At 36.5% G+C, this 21,126-nt stretch overlaps 1 long non-coding RNA gene across 1 annotated transcript in view; it reads right to left on the bottom strand.

Moving 5' to 3' along the window:
* Nucleotides 1–15,696, bottom strand: part of LOC149208018 (uncharacterized) — a 57,872-nt gene extending 42,176 nt beyond the window's left edge. Inside the window, exons 1-3 of the long non-coding RNA XR_016252056.1 lie at nt 15,074–15,696; nt 14,668–14,849; nt 14,331–14,474 (exon numbers count right to left, since the gene is read on the bottom strand). This is a non-coding gene — a long non-coding RNA (uncharacterized LOC149208018). The remainder of the gene's footprint in view (nt 1–14,330; nt 14,475–14,667; nt 14,850–15,073) is intronic.
* Between the last annotated feature and the right edge of the window lie 5,430 nt (nt 15,697–21,126).

The raw sequence follows: 21,126 nt of genomic DNA, 5'->3' as shown, positions 1-21,126 counted from the left end.
TCCGGTAGTTCCGGCTTCTGCCCTCTGCGTCAGCTTTCTTAGTTGTTCCGGCAATTCCGGATTCTACCCTCTGCGTCAGCTTCCCTGGCAGTTCCGGCTTCTGCCCTCTGCATCAGCTTTCCTGGCTGTTCCGGCAGTTCCTGACAATTCCGATTGTTCCCGGCAATTCCGGCTTCTGCCCTTTGCGTCAGCTTTCCTGGCTGTCCCAACAGTTCCGGCTGTTCCCGACAGTTCAGGCTTTTGCCCTCTGCCTCAGCTTTCCTGGTTGTGCCGGCAGTTCCCAACAATTCCGGCTTTTGCCCTCTGCGTCAGCTTTCCCGGCTATTCCGCTGATCCTCCCAGCACTATCTCTGCTTCTGTATTCACTGCCCCTCAACTGCAACTCTAATCACTCTCTCAACTTTCTCAGCGAACCCAGCCCCAGAAAGTCGAAATCTTGATCTCTTGGTGTGTTCTCCAAGTGACCCCCAAGCCTCCTCTTATACTTTTCTCATTGACAAATCAACGGCCGAGATTAAGTCCCTAATCAACGGCTAAGATTAGATCTGGCTTGATCCATGTCTTTTGGACCATTCTAACACAATTTTATATTAATTCACATTAATATTTTATTTTCCCTAAGTTAGACTTAGGGACTCCATTAAAAATATTAATTATTTTAATATCTCCCAAACTGTTTAGAATCTGCCCAAACCCTTTCTGGGTATTGGAGATCTCATGTGCCTTGGTCTCTCCACCAATTTTCATGGCTAGAGCACATTCGATGCTACCCCAAATCAACATTGTGCGCATGATGCATATTCAATCAAAAGGGTAACAATCGAAGTGGACGCACGATCAATAAAAGTAAGTGAATGTGGATCACGTAGAGAACAAAATTTACAATGCAATGATAGAGATCAGTTTCCTCTAACTTTAACAAGTGCATGAGGTTGCAGACAACATATTTTTACTAACTGGAAACTTACACATTTGATGCACTGCAGAGAATACCTAGATATACAATTGTAACAAAACAAAGGGATACTTATCTCAATACAAAAATGGTAGTTGAAGTCGGGACTAAGCTTTTCCTCCCAAACATAGGCGGCTGCAACCCAACCATCACCCCCAAGCTTGATTCCCGGGCTTGTGAGGACTACTCAAGGGCAAAGACTAAGCAGTCGAATTCCAGAGTTTTGGTAATTCGAGTTTCTTCTTTCTTGATTGAAACTCCCTCCCCTTCTTTATGTCTTCTCTTCCCTGGGCTCTCCTCAACCCGTCTCCCTTTTTTTATTTGTCTTTTTGTCATCCTTTTTGGTTGGTTTTTGCCTTGTTGGCCCAGAAATTTTTCCACCAATCATATGAAGCCAGATTATAGTTTAGTTTTAGATTTTCTTTTAAGGTTGTTAGCCTTGTCATCATTGACTGGCCTACCTAATCTTGTAAGCCAATCATCATCATAAAACCTGCCATGTGTCAATATTCATGGCTTGATAGAAGAAATCAATTATTCCCCTAGTATCCCCCAACCCTGGAATCAGTGTCCCTTGCCTCGGCCCTTATGCCCATATTTTAACTTTCAAATTTTACAAACTTATATGGTGAAAAAAAATAATTTGGGGTTGTCACAAGCCCCTCCCCCTTGGGGGAACACCGTCCTCGGTGTTCAAAGGCCATATATAAAGGACTTGTTTAGAAAAAACAATATAGTTAATATGGAGCTTTATATATATTGCTCATTTTAGCTTTACATCACATGTTACATGCATCGTGGCTCACCCAGCCACTCGGTAATCATTTTATAAATTCAGCCATATTTCCAATGGCCCCATTTTATGCTTCAATTCATCTTGTATTTGTTCCTTCAACGAACAGTTCCTGGCTCATTGTTTCCGGGTACACTTCCAATGTGCTTCTAATCCCATCCAGTTATGCTCATTACCAAAACCAAATTATTTTTCGTCGTTCCCTTCTTTGCTTTGGGCAATCCAGTCACCCCTCCTTCCGTGCTTCCTCAGATCGGGGGATCTAAACACTAAGGCATATCCCTATCTCAATACCATCAACAAATCATCGAATGCCTATGGAAATCAGTTGGAACCATTGGTGCTAGTGTCCCACAGTGGCCTTGTTCCTAAAACCTTTGGCTTTTGCATGTTGTGATTCCATCTAGTCTGGGCAATTTCCCATACTTTCCTGTAACATGGCATACAACCTCTCATGAGATTCATCATAGGAAATCGCCAAATTTTAGATTATACCTTTTTGTCTAATCCATCAATCTATCAAGATAGTCTAGAGGTGTCCCACCTCCACCTTCTAACAAAACAAGAAAATCCAGAGGCTTTCACCTCCACCCCGGATCAGTCATCCGAATCAGCAATAAGTGAATCCAGAGGTTGACACCTCCACCCTCAAATCAGCAACAAGGGAATCCAAAGGTCAACATCTCCACCCTCAAGGGAATCCAGAGACTTATGTCTCCACCTTGAAATCAATAAGGGAATCCAAAGGTTGACACCTCCGGCCTCAAATCAGCAACAAGGGCATCCAGGGGACGACACCTCCACCCTCAAGGGAATCCAGAGACTTATGTCTCCACCTTGAAATCAACAAGAGGGGAATCTAAAGGTTGACACCTCCACCCTCGAATCAACAACAAGGGAATCCAAAGGTTGACACCTCCACCCTCAAGGGAGTCCAAAGACTTATGTCTCAACCCTGAAATCAACAAGAAGGGAATCCAAAGGTTAACACCTCCACCCTCAAATCAACAACAAGGGCATCCAAGGGTCGACACCTCCACCCTCAAGGGAATCTAGATACTTATGCCTCCACCTTGAAATCAACAAGAAGGGAATCCAAATATTTATGTCTCCACCTTGAAATCAACAAGAAGGGAAGGGAATCCAGAGGTTGACACCTCCACCCTCAAGGGAATCCAAAGACGACACCCTAAAATCAACAAGAAGGGAATCTAGAGGTTGACACCTCCACCCTCAAATCAACAACAAGGGAATCCATAGGTCAACACCTCCACCCTCAAGGGAATCTAGAGACTTATGTCTCCACCCTGAAATCAGCAATAAAGGAATTCAGAGGCTCACCTCCACCCTCAAATCAGCAACAAGGGAATCCAAAGGTCGACACCTCCACCCTCAAGGGAATCCAGAGACTTATGTCTCCACCCTGAAAGCCCATTCGCAACTATGGGCACTACCAAACCAGGTAGTCACTACCAAACTAGGTGGTGTTTTGTTGACGAAAATATTGGGGATCCAAAGGCAATCCCACCACCACCCAAAAACAATATATATTTTACGAGCCCGGACAAGTAAAAAACACGTATTCAAATACGTGTGACACTAAACCACATACACATAACATGATGCCACTTACACAGCGCAAACACACGTATGACTCGTATACACATTTGCACAGGTATGACACATGCACGCACACACAAAGGATAAGGGCATCTAGAGGTGTATACGTCCACACCCCCAAATCGATACTAGACTCAGGAACTTTGTTTAAGCTTCACCTGATGCACGACAAGAGTCTAGAGCACTTGCTCCACCTATGTGCCTTTTCCTCATTGTACCACATGTCTCCATCATTCTACCACAAGAATGACTCCTAACAAACCATTTTTGTTGTCCATCATTTCTATGGACTCAATTAGCCTGCTGGGATGTCATATCATATTCCATTTACTTTTTTTTTAATCAACAAACCATTGTGAAAATGCATTCTGCCTGTTAATGAAATAAGGGCTGCTAATAATTAAGGACAACCCATCTCCAACAGAATTCTATGCCCAGCATTAGAATTATGCGTGACTTCATGCTCAATACAAGGACAACACAACCGAATGCATATCATCATGAAGTAACAACATATTAAGATGAGACAGCGTTTGAGTTTACATGTCCACAGTGTGTGGTAATTCAGTGTAATGAAATAATAAGTGCCAAATACCCAAATTCCATGGTGAGATGGCACATGGCCTTAAGCACTCACACATAGGTTATGCATTATGACAGTGCAACATTAAGGGAAGCTATGCTGTCACAATTTCCTCTTATTATCCCAATAAGAAGCGAAAATATATTTATTGTAATTTGTAACTAATTCAGTATGAGCTTCTTCTTTCCAACAGTCACACAGTGGTTAGAGAGGGCATAACTTACTGGAATGAAATAAGGGAATACCAGGGGCAGAGCTATACTAACCACTGTAATAACATATGTCAATGGAGCTTAAGCAAGGAAATTTGCCCAGAACAGAGTCATAGTAAACCAGAACCAATTTAATATCTCATAAACAAGCAGAGTCACTCTAGCTAGACATTCTTCTTGTCACTCATAGATTGCATTGAGGCACTAAGGGAATTTTCCCCCATGATATCATGAGGTCTCTTACAGTAATAGGTTTTTCACAGCACCTGGTGGCCTAATCTTGATAAGACTTAACACCCTTTTTTTTTTAAACATGTAATATAAATCCTAGTTCACCAAAACACCAAACCAAGGTGTTCATAAAATGATAAGACAATAAATCTCACTTAGATTAGATCCAACCACGATCAAAAGAGCATTAATTCACGTGTTTCCAATAAAATGACATGACAACTTTTGTTGTCTCCTAAGAAGGCACCCTATAACTTCTCTTGGAACATGGCCATTTTCAAATCACACCACAAACGACGACTCTACAGTTTTGATTTTGTTGCCCTCATTTCATATATATATATATATTGCACCTGCACTGTTATTGTACATAAATCTACTTGAGATAGGATATGAGCTCCGCTTGTTCTGTTGCGCCTTCGCTATTGATCAAAGTTTACCTCCTTTTTTTAAAAGAATATTAAATTAATCTTTATAAAAGACCAAAATAGGACAACTTAGACAATTGGACTGTGAAAGCATGGCCATTGAACCTTTGCCAAAACAGCGAAAAGGGTAAAACCCTTGCTTGAAATTCGATACTACAGATAAAAACCCACATTTGCTTCACCATCCAAGTGCCCTCTTTGGAGAAGATCATGGGTGTAATTTTTGGTTGTGCACAAATAAAGTTTATTTTTAGACTTCCCATTATTAGAAGTGATATGCACAGACAGGGTTGTAGAATGATGGAAAAGAAAACCTAGTAATTTCAAATGATTTCGAGAAAGTGTAAAATCGGGTCAAAATTAGGTCTTCACACCTAAAAATAGCAACAAGAAGGCACCCATATACCCATTAAGTGCTCTTTTATGACAAAAGCACTTCTATTTTGGGTATTTAGAGATTGCTTGACCACCAAGCAAGTTTCTATTATTGACCAGTTGGGGCACCTAGCATGAGGAAACTATTTACATTAATTTCCCTCTTTTCTTGTTGCCATCTTTGAACAGGGAGGGCACCCTACTAGAGGAGGTATTTGTGAATAGCAACATCTCATCTGTTGTACTTTTTAAAGACCTTATCCTGGGTGCTTTCTTCAAAAATTAGCCAGTTTTTTTTTGATAGGTAGACTAGATAGAGAGGGGCATCAAATGAGAGAGTGGACCATATGCACCTGATACCACTTGTTACAAGACACGCATGTGGGGATTGTTGTCCAATAGTTCAAGGGACATCCAAGATGTGGAAGCTTGAGATGGCACCTTTACAAGAGTTATGAGACATTTCATGTGCAAATGTTGTCCAGTGATGCTAAGAGACTATCCCTTTCAGAGGAATAGGGAGCAGCTTGAAGGAGCCCTACTGGTTCAAGAATTATTTTCAAAGAAGAAGCATCTAAAGACTGTTTGGTTCTGTTCTTTTTTCAAAGAACTAAAATCCATCAATCACTAAAAAGGATCCTTCCTCTCCCTAGTGATATAAGAATAGATCATGTGACTGTTGCCAAGTAGAGATGATGTTGGTGGACAAATTGTTGGACCAAGATCTAGCATCCCCTTCTAAGGATTACACCAAAAATGCATAAAAAAACATCTTCATGCTTGATGACAAGATTGTAGATGAAATCTTGTAATGTGATATGTAACTCAATTGTACATAACCCATTACTACTGAATTTTGAAAGGACTTTTAGAAACCCATCATGGAAGGGATGAAGTATCTTAGGCAAGACTAGGACCACTATCTTGTTGTCGATGATGGACTGATGAAACTAGTTTATTTGGTTTAATATAAGTAATGCAACGTAACCTTTTGATTGTACATAAGACTCCTGGAGATTTTCCCACTGTTTTTTTTAATCCTTCTCTCCATAATCCAAATAAAGCCTTAATGACTAAGAAACCCACCTTTTCTGATGAAAAAGGAAAAAGGAAGATAGTAGAGTATAAATATTTGTAATTGGATACATTAGAGACAATTTTCTTCAGTTCTCCCAAAAACATAAGGTCGGAGTAATGCTCTAGGGAGTAACTAACAGATTGAAAATAATAATAAATGGAATAAAAGAGGGAGAATATGAATCAGTTCCTCTACATATGAAGGCCATTAAAAAGGAGAGAAATATAATTATAGTTGTGCAATATGCTAAAAGTAGTAAGAAGAAAGAATATCTAGAACCTGCTGCTATTGGTAATTTGGTTGTCAAAATTATCCTCAAACTCCACTAGAGACCACTATAAATTCCCTTCTGATGCTTTTCAGATAACTGACCTTGATTGCAGAAGTCACCAAGAAATCAAGAAAACCTTGAATGCATGGGAAGGCTGGGTAAAGAGCCAAAACTCAACAAGCTTCATCTCATGATAGATTATCAATACAAGAGGAAATTCTGAGATTCACTAATGAATTTGTTGCCCATGGTCTTACCCAACCAACTGGTGGTTTAAGTTAGGAGATTTGAGTAGATTATTTATATTAACCAATTCACATCCTCTTAGGGATTTGATCAATGCAGTTAGCGGTGAATTCTACAGAATATTAAATGATAATAAATCACATGCTCTGAACATGTTTCTTATTCGGTCATTATGCAATTTGCAATTCAAAGACAAATGCATAATAAAAAAATTGTTGTATGAAATTCAAAATCCTTCTGACTCAATGTATATTAGATATCTGAGATCTTGGCCCTACCGTATTCTGGATCTCATGGAAGCAAGGTTGTAACAAAAAGGCCTTGACATTGGTAGTATGTCTCTTGCTATTGATACATCTAAAAATTTAAGCATTTTTGCTAGCAATGCATAAAGATCATTGATTACAGAAAGTCTTGAAAAAGCAAAATAAATGGTTTACCCCTACTCCCTATCATATTATGTCAGAATCCTATAACTATGGTTTCTATTCACATCCCAAGCCCTAAAAGAAGAAAGGTTATAAAGATTGCCATTGTTATAAGACTTTCCAGGAACAAAGATCATTTTCTAAAAGAAATTATGGCTTCTTTCAAAAGAGATTTTCTCCACACAAGAAGAGTTGTTGTTTTATTTGTACAAAATTTTGGGTATCAGGTATAAAAATGTCCAAATGAGAAGTCAGCCCAAAACCATGCATCTGGTGGATCAATTTGTCAAAGCCATGATCCAAGAGGAATGTATAGAACCTACATTTTGGGATTTCATTCTAGAATCTAATGATCGTAATGATATTAATATTGATAGTGATTCCCCTGTAGATTCTAACGTATAGATCAAGGAACTAGATTTCATTTCATCCTTTGAGATTAGTGACCATTCTGATTCTTCCACTGACCTCTCTACCCTCAATAATTTCCTTCATCTTCCCACGCTTGGCCATTCTCCTGACCAATTCATCCAAAACCTTGAACAACAGCGTTGCATATTCTTGGAATTTCCATCCTAGATGAATGTTAAAATAATGATAACTAAGGAAAAGAACAAATCATGGTTTGCAAGATAAACAGTTCTTACGGATAGGAGAAATGGGAAAGTTTAATGCAAGACCCTAACCTAAGGAGGGTTAAAAGTGTCTAGATTCACCTAAAATGCAACTGTAACTAGGGCATTTTCCCATGTTTCTTAGTAAATTGGCAGTGGGAATTTTCTTTTTCCTTCTTTTGTCTACATGACAACAATTTTAAATCAAATATGGTTTGGCAGCAAGAAAGCTTGAACAAGCTAGACCCATACCTGACAATGGCAATGAATGCAACTTGGGTTATGAAACTTCAAGATATCATCGGTATTGGTCATCTCTTTTCGCAATGGAGCCCATTAGCTCCGAGTGTTGAACCTGAGAGCTCTGATACCACTTGTAATACACCCTCTTGAAATTTTTTATATTTTTTTTATATTCTTAAATGTCAGTTTTATACAATCATGCATCACAGAATCAAGCGGAAATGTTGCAACCCTACCAATCCTGAAATCCTAAAATTGTTAAGTCTAATGGAGTTCAATAAGTGCAACACTCTCATAGTCTGCCTATGTCATCAACATACTCAGAGAATGCACCTTTGCTACTTGATATTCAAACCAACAAAATTTCCCTGTCAAGCCAATGAAATATATATATATATATATATATATAATGTTTTAGAATAAAAGCTATAACAATGCTTAAACCAACTAATGGAGTTTGCTACTGCAATTGATCATTCTTCAGAGCAGCCCACCCCTGCACACTTCCAAACACTAAAGCAAATTGAATCAATGCAATTGACTCAAGAGCCAAAATATGAGCAGGCAATTAATACACTACGACTGGAGGTCCAATTGGCAACCCAGAACAAATTTGGGAAGACAATGCATGAATGGCACCAAGACACCAGGTACCCAATTGCAATTGACATCAACCTTTGGATAAAGTAGCCAAGGGCACACAAACCAGTGCAAAAGAAAGGATATTCCCACAACATTTAATAGTTTCATTAGAGTAGCATTCAAGGAACCCAGCTAAGCTCCAAGATCAAAGTTGCATGTTGGTAATCCTATGGCTATCTTCTAAAGAATCTTCAATGCCCCTTGAGGCAAGCGTCCCATGCGCTTGTGCCAAAGTGCTCCAACATCTCTACACTTGTCACCACCTACCTTGTTGCTCAAGGTTGCGCAAGTCTCTACCTGCAACTTGTTGAGATTCTTCATCCTCACACCTATCTGCTTCATTGATCCAGAAACTAAGTGCTTGAGGTATGCTTACCTCTGTTGAAGATGACATCATAGCCCTTGTCCTCAAGGGTAGCCACTGAGACAAGGTTCTTCTTCAACCCTAGAACATAGAGGACCTCCCTAAGATGGAGAGGGCTAGCAAACTATCTCTAAAAGCTAACAGTACCAATTCCCCTAGATTCGTACTTTCCATCATCTCTCCTAACTCGATCTAAAACTACATGTCCCTCTCCTTCACATGGCTAAATAACTCGTTGTTCTCGATCATGTGGAAGGATACTCCATAATCAATATACCATGTGTTTCTCCTTACTGAGCTTACCATGCAAGATATCAATGAGAAATTCTTCTCAAACTAAGCTACCTCAGTTGATGCAGCAACATGATCCTTCGTTCTTCCAATTAGGACACTTAGTAGTATAGTGCCCAAACTCGTGGCAATGGAAGCACTTGATCTTGTTCGGATCTTTTTTCTTCTTTTTTCCCTTTTGACTGGGCTCGACCTTCCCTTTGCCTTTCTTGCCCTTGGCTTTGCCTACCAGGGCTAAGTTCTCCTCACCCTCTATCTTTGTTGATCTACCATCTATGGTCCCTCATTGAATCTCTTCCTAAACACAGTCAATCCATAACCTTTCCCAACTAGGAAAGTTTTCTCTCCCACTCACTGCATCTTGGAAACCATACCAAGATTTATGAAGTCCTAGTAGAGCAAAGCTCACAAGGTCACTCTCTGATACAGTGACACCCACACCACCTAACTCTTCTCAAACCTGAGTGAACTTCGAAAGATATGTGACGATGGGTTCCCCTTGTCTCATCCAGATACTCCTTAGCTTCTCCTTAAGAGCAAGCTTCCTGACATCAATGGTACCTTGAAATAATTGTAAGATGGCTTGAAACATCTCCTATGTTGTCTTCTTCTCAAAGAGATGAGGAATGATATGATCTTTGACACCCTCTAGAATAATCCTCTTTGACTTGATACCATTCTTAATATGTTGGGACAACTATTGGGGACCATGTGGTAGCAGAATAGCGTTCTTGACAAACTCTCCCACCCCATTATTTGTCAACACTATTGTGATCCTCTCCTTCCATGAGGAGAAGTTAGAGGCTCCCTCTAAATGGTGATCTTCTCTCAGTTCTTGGTACGCCATCGTCCTCGTCAAGGGAACTGCTCTTCACAATTGACCTTTGTTCTTCACAAATCTAATCTTCTTGGTGCTAGCCTTTATTTTAATCTCTACTCTGATATCATGTAGATTTTCCATGAAATTCTACAACTGTTATGATGAACAATATGAAACTAACTTTGTTTCACCAAGACAAAGAATTTCTCTCCTCTAGATAAGCAGCAGAATAGAAACAAAGATAAAAAACACAATAACATAATGACTTTTCTTGGGAAAACCCTTTACTTGTTGTAGAATTTATTGACAGAAATTGAGCAATTAGATCTCTTTACAAGGCGATATTGTTTCACTAGAAAACAAACTTGTTCTCACTACTTAGACTAGGCTTGAAACACCTTGCAAATAACCGTGAACCAGCTCCTCCTTACTTGCAGAGTTTCTGCGCTTTCCTAGACTCCTATTCTTTAGAGATTTCCTCCTAAATCCTAGCAAAAACCTGCAAGGAATTCTCTCTCTCAAATCAGTGTATAGGCTCCTCCTCGATACACTCTCCTAGCAAGAATCTCTCCTTGCACAAACTCATGCAAACAATAATGAATACAATTGTGCCTTTGTCCTCCTTTTAAGCAATTCGATCATGCTATATCTAGCAAGTACAATTTTAGAACACAAGTTGAGTTCGACTTGTTAACTAAGTCAACTCCTAGTGTAACACGTCCTTGCTTTAATCAAGACTGGAGCTCTCCAACTCGTTCCCTTCTAAAGTTGGACTCGCACTTGGAGAACCACATAACTGAGCCTCCAACTCTACACATGAACAAACTAACTCGTCCATCTCCAAGAAATACTTGATAAAAGGAAAACAACTCGTGGTCTCCCTTAACTAAGGCACAAGTCAAGAAGAGCTTCCACGCTAGCATTTTCAACACCGATCACTTTGCAAGGGTGTAGATATTGTGCTGATTATTCCAGTCATTGTACACTCATGTACATAGTGTAAACGTTGTCTTGGTTACCTTGCACTTGTAAGGACATTGTAAATACTTTCTTGGTTACTTTACAATAATGTAAATACTAAATACATGTTGAAAGTGATAAATATACCTATGCTTTTTTTGGTCACCTTGCAGTGGTGTAAATACTGTAAACAGATTAGGGAGTAAACCTTTATTGGTCTTGTATGTATATATACATATATATATATATTGTAAATGTGTAATTACTGTTTTGGAGGTAATACATATATATGTGCATATGTGATTACATGAGCATTGGCACATGGGCTGAGAAGAATTTTCTGCATAGATAATTCTAGAACAAGCCTTGGAAGTTGACAGATGGTAGGCAAGGGGGCAAAAGGTCCAAATGGAATGAAGTTGATTGGCCTTCAAGACAGATCAGTGATGAGAGGGCCAGGTGGGACATTTTTGGTTGGTCCAAAGGGGCTAGGCTCTAACTAACCAGAGGCAGCATTCGGATAGTAGTAGAAAAGAGGTAGAATCGAACTAGGAAATATAGGAATGAAAAAAATGAAGAAAAGCAGAGAAAGCAAGACAGAGCGAGGCAGAAGGCAGTGGAGAGGGATAAGGTGTTGGAAAAACAAGACCAGGAACATGTTTGCAGCAAAGGGATAAACGCAAAAGTCACCAGATTGTGTGCCCTGCACTACAAGGAACTCCAGCTCATAACTCTCGGTGAAAGTCCAACTGATTGAGGTTCGTCATGTTTTCCCTTAGTAACTGTGCTCAGTTTGAAACCTCTGGACTTGCTTGCATAACTTACAGTAAATTTTGAGTCCCCTGTGTTCATTAAGTAGAGCCCTTAGTAAATTGTGCTTAGTTTGGCTTAAAACATCTGGACTTACTTGCATAACTTATAGTAAATTTTGAATCCCTTGTGGTCATTAAGTAGGGCTACTGTGCCAATAAATTGGGTTGAAAACAGATCTTTGAAGTGCTCATTGGGACAATCTAGAGTCCCTTAGTGGCTAGTGGGTGTAGGTAGCAGACCTCTGGCTGCCCTGGACTAGCCTCCTTAATGGTGTACTCAAACAGCAGTAGACTCTAAACTCCTTACACTAGGTGGAGCTATTGAAGCAACAAACACAGGGTGGAGGAAAACCTCTGGAGTCCTTGAACTGAGTGAGGGTGGAGGCTCTCACCTCTGGAGTCCTTCACTGGCTGGTGTGTGGAGGTGGCTTACCTCTGGAGTCCCTGGACCAGCTTGTAATTGTGTTCCTTTATGCCAGAAGGGTGGAGGTAGATTAGACCTTTGGAATCCCTGATATATCTGGCAGTTTGGTCATTGGGACAGTACCTAAAAGCTCGAGGGTGAAAGCTGCATGAAGAATCTGAATGCAGCCTATCTGTGGTTGGGAGGTGAGTTATTATCCCTGTCCCAGTACCCATTCTCTTGAAAATCACACAGTGACCTCTACAGGTATGTTGAGTACCTTATTAACTATGATACCCAAGGAACCACATAACTGGACTGTTTAGTATACCTCTTGGGACTGTTTTTTTAATGCATCTATCTAATTACCGTGAATGAATACTAATTTACAGTGTAAAATGATGTGTATTCTCGTCACAGTGTGTAATTTCTAGTCTGCAGATAAAATCATGTGTCTTGTCTGTTATGCATGATGTAATTTATGAAACAGTTTATGAAAATATTTCAGTATTGCCTAGAATATTACAGACTAGGCTGTGGGAATGTTCCAGAAGGGCTTATCTTGTTTATAAGCTTCACCTTTCGAAAGACTTTCTCGTTATGTAGTTTTGAAGTCTTATAATGATTTTCTGTATTTCATGGTGTAAGTGAACCGTTCATCAACTAAATTTTGTGTAATCTATGTGAATGGATTAATATGCATTGCCCATTATGTAGTTTCTGTGGGATTGGATATTAGTACTGAATCGTAAAACAACAAGGAAATAGGTACTAAAACCTACAGGCTGTCAGTAACCACAAAAAGCTTAATTCGATAGATTCAAATTGCTCATTGGTGTGTGTTAACTCTTAGCTTTTTTCTTAATTTGAGTTTGGCAACCTTGTATCACCCATAACCCAACGAAGTCTCCAATTCTGGAAATTTTCTTCGACATAGGGAGGCATGAATTGTTCCTCATCTCTTCCATCACTAGGAAGGCACAAGGCAAGTCCTCAGCCACTGGGAGGACAAATGGCGTGAAGCAAATAAGCAAGTGTCCTGTTGAGCAATGGAAGAGGATAGATCAATTTTATCAACTCTCGCATTTGGTAGAATGAATTATGAACTCTATGACAAGACCCGTTTCTCTTGCATTTTTAAACAGTTTTCAGATTGTTGGTTGTTGTAGGAAGATCCACAGATTTGAGGATTTCGGTTGATGTTTCAGAGCCACCATCCAGGTCCATCTTCAGGTTTCGGATCATCATATCACCTCTGCCATTGATGAATATGCATGCTGAATCGTAACTTGGACCTTTTGCTTTTCCAGGATCTGGAAGTTAACCTAGTGAAAGCATGCTAGGCCCCGTGATAAGTAGCTTTCTGCCGAAAGAACTGCTCCCCACTCCCATTCTAGGTGTGTGATAACATAGGTTTGTCTAGTTTGAAAGGTTCTCCCCGCTCCCACTCTAGGTGTCTGATAATATAGGTTTGTCTAGTTTGAAAGGTTCTTGAATAAAACCTATTTGTTATGACTGAACAATTCATTCAGCCATGCTTTGGATATTGTTGGCATTTTTTTTGTCTAGTGCCTTGTAGGAGACATTAAGCAAGGTGATGGACCTTTCACCTCAAACTGCGTCATATGTTCCTTTTGTAAAACTTTTGATCATCCCTACGTTAGTTAGTTCTAGACATTCTGTTTAAAGAGCATTTTGGTACTCGTTTATATATTATCAGCAACCACAGGCCATAAAAGCAAATCAAATTCTCAACACAGTCCATCCAGCCCTGGGGTTTGCCTTTGGCTATTCATTGGAGGACTTGAACGGTTCATCTCTATCTAAGGGGTGAAACAAAAAAGGCATACGTGGAAACTTTAACTAGCACAACGCAGAGGATGAGCTCCAGCATTTTAAACTGTTGAGGTGAAGATCCAGTGGAAATGAATCTAAAAATTTCCTTGAAAAGAAAGACATACGTGGAAACTTTAAGTAGCACAACGCACAGGATGAGCTCCCGCATTTTAAACAGTTGAGGCGAAGACTCTGCGTCCTCTGCATCCAAGTCTAGTCCAACCAACTCTGCATCCCAGCAGACCCCAATTTAGGTAGCACAGGCATGCCTGCAATGACCAACCAAGATAACAAAATCCGCATACTCAACATTCATTCCAAATCATATTTCCTAAAACACACAAAGCACAAAAAAAGATACCCAATACACCATATACACCTATGTATCATTCCTCCTTACACTCTCACTGTGATTAATTGGTCACGCACGGACTGAATATATCAGGCAGGGATCATACTTACGAGCTAAAGCCTCAACACGATGGACACTAATTCGGCATCCTCTACTTTAAGTCCCGACAGACTCCAATGTAACATGCGATGCATCTTAGCCGGGACCAGCAACTGCGGAGACGAAGGAAATTTGCTTTGATCAAATGGCAAAGGCGGCTAGAGCACAGGCATAGGAGGTAGCACAGGCAGGCCTGCAATGACAAACCGGCATACTCAACATTAATTCCTAAAATACACAAAGCACAAAAAACATACCCAATACAACATATACTGCCATGTATCATCTCATTACAGACTCCTCACCTCCATTCCAAATCATATTCCCCAAAATACACAAAGCACAAAAAAAAAATAGCCAATAGATCATATACTGCTATGTATCATTTTTCATTACAGAGACAAAAAAACTCCTCACCTCCATGGGTTCCAATTGCTATTATGTTTTTCCATAGATATTTTTGGCTCCAATTGCTGTTATATTTTTCCATGGACATTCTTCCTGTGTGAGTCTCTAACCCTTTGAAGCTCTACTGATATTTGAACTTTGAAACTTCACTGATATTTGAACATCAGAATCCTCAAATACCTCTTTCAAACTCTCATCCAGTAAAACATCCCACAATATTTTCTGTAAAAAACTTTCTGCAGCGTACCGGACGGAACTTAGCCAAACTTCCTTAAATTCCTATTGCTTCAGACTGCGTTCTCTAATCTCCTTTGACAGCAAACTTCTGTGCAAACTGTGGTGCTTCCACAGCAAGCTCCTGCAGAAAAACCACAAAATAACATATGCCTGCGTTCTCTAATCTCCTTTGACAGCAAACTTCTGTGCAAACGGTGGTGCTTCCACAGCAGGCTCCTGCAGAGAAACCACAAAATAACATATGATAAAAGCAGCCAACTAACATATGTCTTAAATCCACGACCCCTAAACAGCCTACTCTCCAGCTCTAATTTTTTAACCTAGCCAGAACGAAATCAGTCCACGCCCTCCCAGAATTTCTCGGAACTCTCTTTTTGAATCCCCGACGCCGCGTCCCGAATCATCCCGCGGGCCCTGTCGCCGTTCTTTGAGGTGAGTCCACGCCCTCCCAGAATTTCTCGGAATTCTCGTTTTAAATCCACGATCCACGACGCCGCGCCCCGAATGGATTGTATTTAAAGAGACTTTTTAAAGCTTTTTTTAGTAGTTTTTTCCGGTCAAAATTTGGCAGCAATTTATTGAAATTGCAAGTTTGATAGCTAATTTCTGCACAATCAAAGAGTCCCAAAGGTTTTTCAAGGTGCTGAATCCAAATATGCAGTTAAAAAACCATTTTAAATAATATAAATCAAGATTTAATTTCAATTTTTTCCGCAGAATGCCATCACTGAAATCATCCTGCGAACCTGTCGCCGTTCTGGCATTACAATAAAACTTTTTCTTAATTTTTTAAAGATTGATAACAAACCATGTACACGTATTATGTTAAATTTAATAAAAAATTATTAAATAATATAAAAATTAAAAATAAAATATTTACTAAAATATATATATATATATAATTAATTTTGCTTATTAAAACGAGTTATTAATACTGGTTATCTATAACTTATATAATAATTAATAATTACAGTCTTAGAAATGTCTATTTAAATTTATATCTAATATTCTAAATTTGACATAATATTCTCACTTATCTAATTTTTTTCTTTTATTAAAATGTCTTTATTAATACTTTTTAAATTTAATGAAAACTATTTATTAGAACCAATGTATACGTCAGCCAAATGAAGAATATTCATTGTTGATCCAAAGTTTAAGTTTTGAAGAATATTACCACTATGGAAAAATATAAGTATTATGCCAAATTTAATAGAAATTTAAAAAATATATATATATATAACAATTAATTTCGCTTTGCTTATTAAAATGTGTTATTAATAGGGGTTATCTATTAATAAATAAGTTGTAATCTAATCTATGATTGTCTTACTATTTTTCTTTCTTATTGTTTTTCTCTCCCTAGAAATTGGTGTGGTATTGACTAATTTAATTTCTAATAAATTTTAATAATATTTTTTTTTATGAAAATTGGTGTGGTTTTGACTAATTTAATTTCTAATAAATTTTAATATTATTTTTTTATGAAAATTGGTGTGGTTTTGACTAATTTAATTTCTAATAAATTTTAATAATATTTTTTTATGTCAATCTAATCCATGGGTTAAGAATGTTTATTTAAATTTCCATCCAATATTTTAATTTTGGCATAATATTATCACTTACAAACTCTTTCTTTTATGAAATATGTTAATTTTGGCATAATATTATCACTTATAAACTCTTTCTTTTATTAAAACGTGGTTATTAATATTTTTTAAATTTAATGAAAACGATTGATAACGACCAATATACACGTCAGTGAAATGAAAACGACGTGTAACTGATTAATGATTAACTTTTTAAATTTAAGAAAACGATTGTTAACCACCAGTGTACACGTCAGCGAAATGAAAACGATGGGTAACTTATTCTCAGCTCATCGCATTGGATCCAACTTTTCAGTTTTAAAGAATATTCTCACTGTTTTTTGCGTTGATAATTTGAATATTCTCACTGTTTTTTGAGTTGATAATTTTTAATAATAATGTGAGAAAAGATGAATCTTAAATAAATAAATAGTAATGACCACACTTCAAAAAATTTCATAGTCATGGCTTTTTTATAGCCGTAGTCTTTAACGCAACTTTTTGAAAGCTTTTCCGGCGATTTTTTCCGGTGAAAATCCGGCAGTAATTTATTGAAATCCAAGTTTGATAACTAGTTTCTGCACAATGAAAGCGTCCCAGGGGTTTTTGAGGGTGCTGAATCCGAATATGCAGTTAAAAAACCATTTTAACTGCAACAAATCATGATTTCATCTCAATTTCTTCCACCGGATTCCGTCACCGGAATCTCAAAAAGTCGCATTATAGACAACTCCTTTTTATTATCTCCCATCGTCAGACAAACAAGTGACCAATGTAAAGAATGGCGTGAACAGCCGATATTTGAAAGATTTTAGTTATTTAATCCATTGTTCAAATCAACGATTTTCACAATAATATATACAAATATTTTTTTAAGGAAAAATGTGGTTTTTTCATGCATTTTTTTTAAGTAGAATCTTGTTGTACTTCATGTATTTTACTTAAAAACTAAATATTTTTAGTTGAATACGTTTTCCAATATTGTTGAATGTGTTTGGTTATAAAATTCATACATTTATAAAGTATATATATGATTGAGGAAAATTAAAAATAATTAATTAATAATAAATATTTATATATATAAATATAAATTTAATTTTATAAATTAAATTAATAATATATATTAAAGGCAACACACTTTATCTTATTTTTTATAGAAGTGGGTTTTTCCCCTATTAAAAGCCTAGCTATGATTAGGCTTCTATTGTACAAGCACAAACTCAATAATATAGGAGACCATAGACTTCCTAAGCTAGCTTAAATTCCAGCCAAAACCACCTAAGGCTCAAATGAGCTTGGTATAAAGACACCAGGGCCTGGTTAAACCATTGGGAGATCCACAAGAATGTTGCATTGCAAAACATTAATAACATTAAAAATATTGTTACTTCTAAGTTCAAAGAAAAAATGTGGTGTGAGAAAGATTTAGCGACTAAAAGAAAATTAAGATATTATAAGGAGGTCATCAACCCCACCCTAGAAGATCAAAAGTATATCTCTGTTTTAACTAGCTCAAAGAAGAAAATTAATATAGCCAAGATTAGAACGAACTCTCATGAGCTCCATAGTGAAACGAGTCGTTGGGCAGTTCCTAAAACACCATGGATGGAAAGGTTCTGCCATCTCTGTGAGAATATGAACATCGAGGATGAAAATCACTTACTCTTAGAGTGCCCCTATTACAACCACATTAGATCTCAGTTTCAAAATCTTTGTTGCAATACTAACCTTCCTAGCCTTTTACATTGTCAAAAGTACAGTGAGCTCGGGAGGCTTCTCTCTAAGCTTTTTGAGCATAGGAATAAAATCTTAAATCAAACTAGATAATTCGTTTCTTTAAGTCCGATAGACCAAAGTTTGGTCTCAGTTAACCACCACCATAATCATCATCATAAATAAACATTAAGTTATGATAAAAATTAAAATTTTGATTTCATGATAAATTTAACATTGTCAAAATTAAGAAAATCATAACACATGGTGGTAGGGATTGAAGCTTTATAAAATATTGTAGAATATTCATAGTAGTATACATAAATCAAAATTGTAATTTATTTTCAAGGTAATTATATTATTTTTTTCATTTTAATTAATTAAATGTCATATGAACAAGTGTCATATGAAGTGAATTGTCGCTTTTTTTGGCAAGTGGTATCGATAAGTCATGGTGTTGGCCCATAGCATTGTAACGAAGCCTATTTGTAGATTAAGAATCTTGATGTACTTTTTTCTATGGAAAAAATGATGTACTCAATTACACATTTATCGTGACTCTCTATTTTCAAGTGATTTAAAACATGTATGACAACGAGAATGGATGGTTTTAGTAAAAAAAAAGAGAATGGAAGAAAAAAAAATGTTTAAATATTAATATTTATGTAATTTGCTAAAAAAAAAATATTGAAAGACTTAGTTTCGTAAATTTATGGAATATTTTTACAACTCAATCATTTCAAAATATTATGCCAAAGTATGATGCCAAATTCAATTGAAACTTTTTAAATAATATATATATATATATATATATATATATATATAAGTTTATATTAAAAAAAAAAAAAAAAGTATGTGGTTCATGGGGTCTTAGATAAATGGTGATTCGGTGCTTTGTTAAGGCACTTCTTGATGTGAAGTCACTAGTTCAATTCCCTCTCTATATTAGACATGATGAAGATGTAGTCTTGCTAAGGTTATAAAAAAGAGAGTATAAAAGTGGGAAATTAAATTATTAAATATTTTATTTAAAAAAAATTAAAGCAAAAATAAATTTATAAAAAATAAAATAAAATTGAAATTAATTCTTTATTAAGTAAAAACATGCATTAGAATTTTACATTAATGGCAAATAAGAGTATTGTTATTAAGATTTTATTTGTAATAATCTATTGTTGTGGAAAGAAAAAATTAGAAATCAAAATAAATTAAAAATGTATATAATATAAAATAGAGTTGTTGGTTTATTTTCCTATTTTATATATTTATTATTATTATGGTTGTTTTTTAATGTTTTATTTTTCTAAATTATATTATAATATTTATTTTTTATTTTATTTTACTTTATTATCATTATATTGTATGATATATCATTTATTTTAATTTATTATCATTATATTGTATGATATATCATTTTTCTAGTTGCAATGAATATTATGTAATGGATTTAATGGATGCAGTGAACATTATGTAATGAATAAAAGATTTTTTTAATGAAAATTGTTGTTTATTAGTCTTGTATGGAGGGATGGATTTAATTGCTTATGTTAATTACTTTTTAAATCTCACTTATATGTTTATTATTTTTATGGTTTTTTCTCAATTCTTTTCTCGTGTTTTTTATGGTATATTAATTTAGAAATAAATTTTAAATGATTAAAAAAATATGAATTAAAATAGAGTTATGTTAGTTTAATTTTCTATTTTGTATATTTATTATAATTATGGTTGTCTTTTTAATTTTATTTTCCTAAATTGTATTACAAAGTTTATTTTTTATTTTAATTTAATATATTACCATTATATTATATGACATATCATTTCTCTGAATGCAATGTATATTATACAAGATAAGTTTTTTTCATGAATATTCTTGTTTGTTATCTTTGCCTAAAGTAATGGATTTAGTTGTCGATGTTGATCACTCTTAAGTCTCATTTTACATGGTTATTACTATCATATTCCTTTCATTATGTCCCCAAGAGTAAACTCAACCTTTATGAAGAAAATGGGCCTTGTTCATTATCGTGTATTCGAACTTGTATAATAATGTTGTTGGCATATATGATTTTTTTCCTCTATGTGCATCACTAAGACTCACGTGTAAAATCCATCATGTAGTGGATTTGTTAATCTAGCTAACTTTCCCATCGCTCTTTAATTCTTTTTCCCACGGTACTAAATTTTTGCGTGGTCTTTGGGTTGTAATGTGCATTTTGGGCCTACCGTGTGGCAACCTCTAATTGAATGTTGAGCCCACTCCTTTAGGGTAAGTCTTAATCATCATCACAACAAGTGTCTTCCAAATTTTGGATCACAAATATAACCAATGAAAGAAATTTGTGAGTCATAAGATCCGCTCCATACTAATGTGCAACTTTATAACCTACACCAATAAAGACATTCCATGTGTCTCCTTTAACATGAATAAAAATGGTTAAGTCAAGATCTCATGCTCTACTCCCTTCTATTAATCTTAGCCAAATCAATATTCTACAATTCCCCTCCTTTGTAACAACCATG

The sequence above is a fragment of the Pinus tabuliformis genome, chromosome 1_2 (assembly GCF_031772625.1).
Source record: "Pinus tabuliformis cultivar Carrire ecotype Pingquan chromosome 1_2, CPIR1, whole genome shotgun sequence".
NCBI lineage: Eukaryota > Viridiplantae > Streptophyta > Pinopsida > Pinales > Pinaceae > Pinus > Pinus tabuliformis.
Note: the sequence above shows the minus strand (reverse complement) of the source record. Positions and strands in the feature narration are given on the sequence as shown.